This window comes from Tasmannia lanceolata, unplaced genomic scaffold (assembly GCF_043159265.1).
Source record: "Tasmannia lanceolata isolate RefF3 unplaced genomic scaffold, GAP_Taslan_0.1 ptg000006l, whole genome shotgun sequence".
NCBI lineage: Eukaryota > Viridiplantae > Streptophyta > Magnoliopsida > Canellales > Winteraceae > Tasmannia > Tasmannia lanceolata.
Genome location: NW_027518683.1, coordinates 48462812 through 48471753, shown reverse-complemented (window position 1 = coordinate 48471753; position 8942 = coordinate 48462812). Strand labels below are relative to the sequence as shown.

The following is an 8942-nucleotide window of genomic DNA, read 5'->3' as shown; positions in this document are numbered from 1 at the left end:
AAAATTTCAGGGGTGGGTCCATATTGTTTGGGGATCTAAAGCATTCATTTGGAAGGCCCCTTTCATGGATATGGTGTCCACCAAAAATCAGCTCCATTGGATCATCTTAGAGTGTCCATTTGTGGGGTGAAAAAATGGACAGATAGTGGACAAACAATATTAGTCCATTTTCACCCCCGCAAATGGACACCCTATGGTGATCAAATGAAGCTGATTTTTTGTACATACCCCATCCATGATGGGGCCTTTCAAATAAATGCTTAGGATCACCCCAACAATGTAGCCCCACCCTTGTTTCCTGCACGTGAGCGCAAATAAGCTACGCAGGAACCCTTTTCTACGCAGGAACCCTTTTCTCATATATATATATATATATATATATAGAGAGAGAGAGAGAGAGAGAGAGAGAGAGAGAGAGAGAGAGAGAGAGGAAACTGTTGGTGCGATTAAGCTCACCAAACTTATGGTGAGCTTAAGCGCCCAATCACATGGAGGCCCACTTTGTTAGGATGATCCAAAGCATTCATTTGAAAGTCCCTTACATAGATGGGGGGGTGTACAAAAAATCAGCTCCATAGGATCATCCTAACCCCTCCATTTGTGGAGGACAAAAATGGACAGACACAAATCTGCCCCATTTTTGTCCTCCACAAATGGAGGGGTTAGGATGATCCTATGGAGCTGATTTTGGTACACCCCCTATCTATGATAAGGCCTTGCAAATGAATGGTTTGGATCACTCCCCAAAATGTGGGACCCATGTGATTGGGGAGCTTAAGCGCACCCACCATAAGTTTGGTGCGCTTAAGCTCACCAACAGTTTCCTCTCTCTCTCTCTCTATATATATATATATATAGACACACACACACGAGCAATGATAGATACAAGGGAGGCATAAAGAACCTCAAAAGGGCTCTTCATTGGATCCAAGTCATTTTCAGTTACATTTTAAAATTGGTTGAACAAGTAAAATCAGTTATATTTGATGACGTGGATCCAATCAATAGCCCTTTTTTGGTATGCAAGGGCTCCCTTGTATCTATCATTCTCTCTATATAACCAAGAAGAGAACTCATACCTGAGCTCACACCATTGTTTTGCAATCGTCCAACTCGTTTTCACCTAGCTGGGGACGTGGTTCTTTTGCCATTGTTTTGCCATGACATTCTTCAAATTACACTTCAATTATCTTCATGCGCATCATTTTAAAAACATGTATGTATTCAAGGGAAGCCGGATAGCTTGAGATAGATACCATAACTTTCTCACATATCACATTTGCCAAATCAACATGATGACCATACAGACGTCGCTATAAGTTGTGGCCCTACTATTATACTTTCTCTTTCTACCTTATTCTAATTTATTTTGAACTAAATTTCCTTACTTCATGCCTATGTTCGTCTAGGCTGCCTCATGTCTTCACATGGGGCGCCCAAGAGGTGCATCTCAAAGGAATTCATTTTCAAATTAAAGACCTAAAATTAGGAACCCCATTTTGTACCTCGTAACATAACCACCAGAACACCCATACCTTTTCATGTATTTACAACCCTTACCGCCCTACTTTTAAGTTTAGGAAAACTCAAAAAAATCCTCGAATTTATAATTGTATGCCATTGAACCCTATAATCCGAGATTCCTATCTTTTCAAATGTGTTTCCATCCCTAAAACAGAAACTCTAATTGATTCACCCAAATTAGCAATTTCTCCCTCTTTTTCACCTAAGCATACTCTCTAGACATGAAAATTTCTAGGCAAAAAGCCACACGACAAGCTCTCTCTCTCTTAAGCTTTTACATTTTCTTTAATCTCTTTCTTTATTTTCTGTTTTTCACCAGATTTTGATTCTCGAAACAATTGATTATGGCTTCCATTTAATGGTAAATGAAAGTAGGCAGAATCAAATTATACAATAATCATAGTCATAGATAGGGGCCGAGCCAGAAATCTGTTCCATGGGGCAGAGAATGGTTGTTATTAATAATCAATAAATTATTACCAATGCCCTAATGCCCTTTTCATTTCAGATTATGACAACTTACTGTCAGCCAAAACCTATTATTAGGCCCAAATTTAAATGTAAATTTGAGTCCAATAATAGGTTTTGGGCTGACCATCGGTTGTCATAATTTCAAACCAACAGTGCCTGAGTCAGAATGATCAATAAATTATTAGAAAGACAAAAAATCAAAAGATGGCTCCAATTTCAATTTAATTCTTAAATTAAAAATCATTAATCTTTTTTTCATGCCAATTCTGAGCCCACTATGGTGGGACCCACGACAAGAAATTAGAGATCATCTTAGTCTTTGATATGTTCTAGATCGTTAATCTTTATCATGTGATGATGTTGTTATTATGGGTTGATTTGGTTACAAGGGAAACACAAATAAATAGAGAATGTATGCAAAGAAGAAGAAAAAAAAACACAAATCATGAGCACAAATCATCTCCATGGGAAGATCCTGACCCTCCGATCTGATCTATGGAGGTTTTTTTACGGGCAGTCCCCTATAAATCAGAGGGTTAGGATCATTGCTACGAACCTAAATCCGTCTGCAACAGATTTAATCTTTTTAGAGGGAAGATCAGCCTCTTAATCCACTTCGAAGTAAGGATCAATCCTCCTTTGTGCACAAGACACACACTATCTACCCAAGCCAATCTAGATAACCTCTGTCTGTAAAACTCATATCTATACCAACAATTAGAGATAAAATACTTAAAAATACTAACTAATTTATTCTACCTACAAGTGGGACCCATTTATTTAGTCACGTAACAATCATCCTCCGCTTATATATCGGAGGCATAGAATCATCGTACCCTTATAGATCGGAGGGATACCATCTGCGAAATGCTTTCTGCAATGGATGCTAGCAATTCCCTAATAATAATAATAATAATATAGTAAAGGGTTTCTACGCTCGAGCGCAAAAACAGGGGTGGGCCCACATTGTTGGGGATCCAAAGCATTCATTTGAAAGGCCCTTTCATGGATTGGGTGTCCACCAAAACTCAGCTCCATCGGATCATCTTACGGTGTCCATTTGTGAGGTGAAAAATGGGCAGATTAGTGAACAAAAAGTATCTGTCCATTTTCACCCCCACTAATGGACAGCCTATGACGATCTAATGAAGCTGATTTTTTGTTACACACTCCATCCATGATGAGGCCTTTCAAATGAATGATTAGGATCACCCCATATATGTGGCCCCACCCTTATTTCCTGCACTCGAACTCAGACAAGCTATCTGCGCTCAATGATTAGTGGTCATCAAGTCACAATTTTCTTTTAACCTTATCGAACATTGAAGGCAGAAATAAGGACTTCGACTGGAACCTATATCACGGCCATTCTTATCTACAGGAATCTAAAGACACTGTAACGCAGGTGCGTCCCAGATCTAAAATACCAACTTTCTCTTCTTCTCCAAAGCTACAGGTCAGTCTCTCAACTCTCCCTCTTCTTATTATTATCTCTCTTCAGATTACATTATCTCTGATTTTGATCTTTTTTTAATTCTTTGACAGATTTTTAAGGATAGGGTTTGATCCATTTCTTCTTTTGGATTCTGCTACTACTTCGTTTTCTATATTTTCAATCTCCTTCTAGAGTTTTTCTTTCAGCTATTCAGGTCTTACCATGGATTTTTCTTTGCTTGGGTCTCCATATTTTTTTTTAATTATAACTGATGGATTGCCACTTTTCTTTTTCTTATATTTTATCATGTGATACATATTATCGTGCTCAGCAGTTACTGACAATCTGTACAAATGTTATGTAGAGAACATTATAGATTAGTTTCTACACAGAAAAATGGGAGAAAGATTCAAAGTTGTTGATCTTGTCAGGCCTTTTCGTTCAATATTGCCTGACATTCAGAGTCCAGACGAAGCGTATCTATATGGTGATTTCTCTTTTCATATTTTTTGTATGCAGTCAACTTCCTCTCTATGGGATACATTCAACTACAGGCTCAGATCCTTTCTATTGGATGCGTGCTATTCTCGCATCGAGTAGAGGGACTATCATGGAACTGGGAATTGCTCCTATTGTCACGTCTGGAATGGTGATGAACCTCTTGGTGGGGTCTAGGATCATTGAAGTTGACTAAAACATCCGCGAGGATCGTGCCCTCTTGTAAGTATTTCAATAAAGGATTCTGTCTTCTTCTTCTTCTTTTTCTCATGTACAGGTTATGGTGCTGATTTCCACTCTCCATATTGGCACTTTAATTAACACTTTTGTACAATTCCCAGGCCAATTAGAAAAAAAATTAAAGTTTAAGAGTGCTTGTTTCTGCTAGTTACTGCAATAAGCTATATTAAAATATAGGGATTTGCTAGGCAATTTTGCAGAAATCCATTTCGCGGCTCCCTTTTGTAGTAGAGAACACCCACCTCAGATGCATTAAATGAACAAGACAAAATCTACTAAAAAGTGAGCCTGTGTCTCTGTTCTCACCTGCAAAAGTGAACCACCAAATGACTTTCTGCAGAAGTGCATAGCAAATCCCTTACAATATATACTGAACATGTTTCTTTCCTTCTGTCATTAGTTTTCTTTCCATATAAATTTTTTTCTATGTTGGATTTTCTCTACACCATCTTAAGGGGACCGCCATTTTACCCCCAATTCCACTCAAACCCAAGCATGGGGTTGGGCTACCATTTTTCCACATATTTTGATGGGGTGAGTCCCACGGTCTTCACCCAAGCCATGCATAGGGTGGCCCCCTCCATTTTACACCTCATGTTTTGATGGGGTGGGGCTCATTGTTTTACACCCATGCATAGCATGGGCCAAGAATACTAGTATTATAATATGATTGATATCTCTACTTTCTTTTGTACAGAAATGGGGCACAAAAGTTACTGAGCATCCTGATTGCTATTGGTCACACAGTTGCATATGTTCTTTCTGGGATGTATAGTAGTGTCAATCCGCTTGGAGCAGGGAATGGTATTCTCATCATTCTTCAGCTTTGTTTTGCCGCACTCATCGTCATGTGTTTGGATGAGCTTCTGCAGAAAGGATATGGTCTTGGGTCTGCAATTAATCTATTTATTGCTACCAATATTTGGTGAGTTAATTAGTTTTCTTCCCTTTCTGTTTTCTATCAAATCACTTGCAGACTATGTTACATGGATTCTCCCTAACCTTTTCAATAAAGTATCTGTGTCGTGCACATGTCGGATTCCAATACTTTAAGGTTCACTGTGACACTTTTAGTTATCTTAAATGGGATTCCACATAGGCTTACTTTTCAACTGATTTTGTTTTGTTCATTTAATTTATCTGAGGTGGCTGCGCTCTCATGCTACAGCCGGCCCGTGAAATGCCCTATGCGATGGCCCCTAGCAAATCCCCGGACTCTTTCATATATAATTTTTTTCAAAATACTGTAACAAATTTATAAGGGATTGTGAAATGCCTTCTGCGATGGTCCCTAGCAAATCCCCTCTTTCGTATATTTTTTTTCAAAATAGTGTAACAAATTTATAAGGGATTTTCTAGCGTCAATCCCAGAAGGCATTTCACGGATGGTCTGTTGCATGTGAGAGCAGCCACCTCTTCGATGAAGACAAAATCTACTGAAAAGTGAGCCTGTGTGGATGCTCTCACATGCAACAGACCAGGCGAAATGCCTTTTATGATGAACGCTAGCTTGTAGACAACACCTAACTTAACATTTTGTGATGCCATGGAACGAAAATATAATTTGGAAAGCATTCAGCCCCATGACTATCAACAGCGGCCGAGGAGCCGAATTTGAAGGTTCTGTTGTTGCCTTGTTCCATCTTCTGTTAACTCAAACTGACACGGTTGGGGCTCTTCGTGAGGCTTTCTTCCGACAAAACCTTCCAAATTTGGCAGCTTTGCTTGCTACAGTTTTTATGTTCCTTAATGTGATTTACTTACAAGGATTCCGAGTTGATTTGCCCGTAACTTCAAAGAACACCCGTGGTCACCAAGGCTCCTACCCAATCAAATTGTTCTACACTGGGAACATGCCTGTCATTCTACATTCTGCACTGGTTTCTCAATTTTATTTCATTTCTCAGGTATAGGAGCATTGTATAAGTAGATGAAAGTTAGAATCATATTTATTTGGTTTCACTTACTGAAAATTCTAATCTTATTCATATCTGGCACAGTTTTTGTACAGAATGTGAGGTGGTAATTTCCGTGTAAATATTTTGGGTACATGGAAGGAATCTGAATATTCAAGTCAGTTCATTCCTGTCGGTGGCATATCGTATTACAGTACAGCCCCATCAAGGTGCCATCTTGTTTCTTTCCTCTATTGACTTTGCTTTTCTTGCAATTCCTTTTCTCTCTGGCCTAAGTCCTTACTTAGTTTTTCCTCTATGTAACCTTTTGAACTACTCTTTTTCTTATTCATCTACTTATATTGTTTACATTTGTTGTTTGGGGGACCTTTTTTTTCAGCTTAGCAGATATGGCTGCCGATCCATTCCATGCGCTGTTCTATCTTGTTTTCACATTGTCTACTTGTGCACTATTGTGAAAAAATTGGATATATGTGTCTGGAGCCTCACCTAAAGATGTTGGCAAGCATCTCAAGGTTTCACATTTTTTTCCATCTCTTCCACATGCTATTTACTGCTTGATGATATGCTTGAAGGGACGATTAGGTCTCGATTAGGTCTGTATGAAGAAATTTTTGAAAGTCATTAATAATGACAGTTGGAGTCAAATTGAAGGCTGATATTGTACCAGATTAGGTTTCCTGAATTATGAGAATTTCTTTCATAATCTGATATGTTTTTTGTATTTGCAATTTTGCATGCTCGAAAGACTTTTTTATTTACATGGTCATGTTTTTCCTTGTTACAGGAATACAGAGATAGAACCTTAGGGTATGATCTGTAGTCTTATATGTTTTATAAGCAAACAGTGGACATAAATAGCATTTTGTATAGTTTCAAAACCCACCCATGGACTCTCCTTAGTGGACTCCGTTCTACGTTGGTTGCATTCTAACGTTTTGATCTGGCTTCCAAAGTGGTCTTAATGTCCCATCTGCGTTGCATTCTAACATTTTGATCTGGCTTCCAAAGTGGTCTTAATGTCCCATCTGCAAATAAGATTTTTTGGAGAATGATAACAGTTTATTAAAGACCAAATAGTATATTACAGCCAAGAGGACAAGATGTCCCACAGATAAATATCTATCTGTATTTAGTTATCCATTAAGTTACACTGAATTGGAGGACTGTATCCTGAAACCGAACAGATAAGGACACACTGATCTCCAAAATATAGGAGGATTTGGAACTCCAGATCAGCCTCAGATGACCAGCACTTCTCTCTTTCTGTCCGCTCCTTTTGCGAGCTTATTGGCTTCCTCGTTCGCCGGTCTCAGCTTATAAGACTAAGATTAACTTGTAATAATCTTATCTGCAAATAATTCTTTTGGCAGTCACGCCAATGAACTTTTTATGCATTTGACCCTGTTTGTAGATACTGCGTTTCCCTTTTAGATTTTTTGTGGAATTTTTTTTTAAAAATGGTCCACATGTAACCAATGCTTTCATAGATTGGTTGTTCTCCAGGCACACAATTGAATCAGTGTTGTTCTGCTGGCATTTTACTAAATAATCCTTCAACCTTGCATTATCATGTAGTTGAGTCTTTCTCTAATTCATTACAAATATTTGTTCTGATCTTTGTTTTGTGTTCTTATTACTGATTCAGGAGCAACAAATGGTGCTGGCTGGGCATTGAGATTCAAATCTAGAGAGGGAACTGAACAGGTACATACCTACCGCGGCTGCCTTTGGAGGGTTGTGCATTGACCGTGCTAGCAGATATCAATGGCGCCATTGGTTCTGGGACTGGAATCCTTCTTGCTGTGACAATCATATATCAGTTCTTTGAGGCATTCGAGAAGGAGAGAGTCGATTAAGCTTCTTCTTCCATATACCCACATCGTAGTTTAGTGTAAAGTTAGATACCCATAGCATAGTTTAGTGTTTTTAATGTTCCTTTTTTTTTACATTTCTTTGTAAATACCACAGAGGAAGAATTTCTTACATGTTTTTTCTCCAATTTTGTGGCATTAATGTGGAAACTGGGAGAGGTTCATGGCCACAGCATGGGGGAAATGTGTTGAACAACTCATGAAATGTTTTTCTATTCATTTTTCTGAATCCTGTTTTGTGAGTAGTGTTTCTCTTTCAGCAGTGATTTTCTTCTCTTTTAAATCTTTAAAAAGCTTTGGCATTTCTTTCATTCCATAGATTCAACTTGAGAATTCAAACTCAGAGTCAATTTGAGAACAAGCAGCCCGCAAACTAAAGAAAACTAACATAAAGATAACTAGGAGAAGTTATATTTAGGAGATGATATCTGCACTACTTTGTTTTGATGATGGAACTTCTCATTTTGGCAATGGGGGACATCAAAATACGAGAACGAGGGATACTCTCTTGAAAAATTGTTAAAGAGGGTTGATAACCCCCTTTTGAGAGTTTGATAACCCCATTTAGAGGGTTGATAACCCCCTTTTAGAGACCTGGTAACCCCATTTCATCCCTCTCTAATAATTTTTCAAAAGTGTGTCCCCCGCTGGCAATTCTCGTATTTTGATGTCCCCCATTGGCAAAGGTATGTAGATCAGTTTGGCAACCCTTTTTACACTTTTGTATTGCAATCTGATTTATAATTTTCTCTTACAATAATACTTAATGAAGAGATATTTGCTTATGAATCCCACATTTGGAAATCATCTTTCAATTATTCACTAAAAATGCCTTATTATAGGGAGGGTTTAAAAGTTCTCGACGACTTTGATTATGAGGTATATTGTATGTTAAGGCAACATGATGAGAAAAACTAGAGTTTGTTACTTTTGCTTTTGTGCAGAGGAAATTTACACGTGATGATTTCTGCTTTGTTTAAACCA

At 38.2% G+C, this 8942-nt stretch overlaps 1 pseudogene; it reads left to right on the top strand.

Annotated features, from left to right (window-relative positions):
• The first annotated feature begins 3826 nt into the window (after window positions 1-3826).
• Window positions 3827-8177, top strand: LOC143878664 (uncharacterized; annotated as a pseudogene).
• The last annotated feature ends 765 nt before the right edge of the window (window positions 8178-8942 follow it).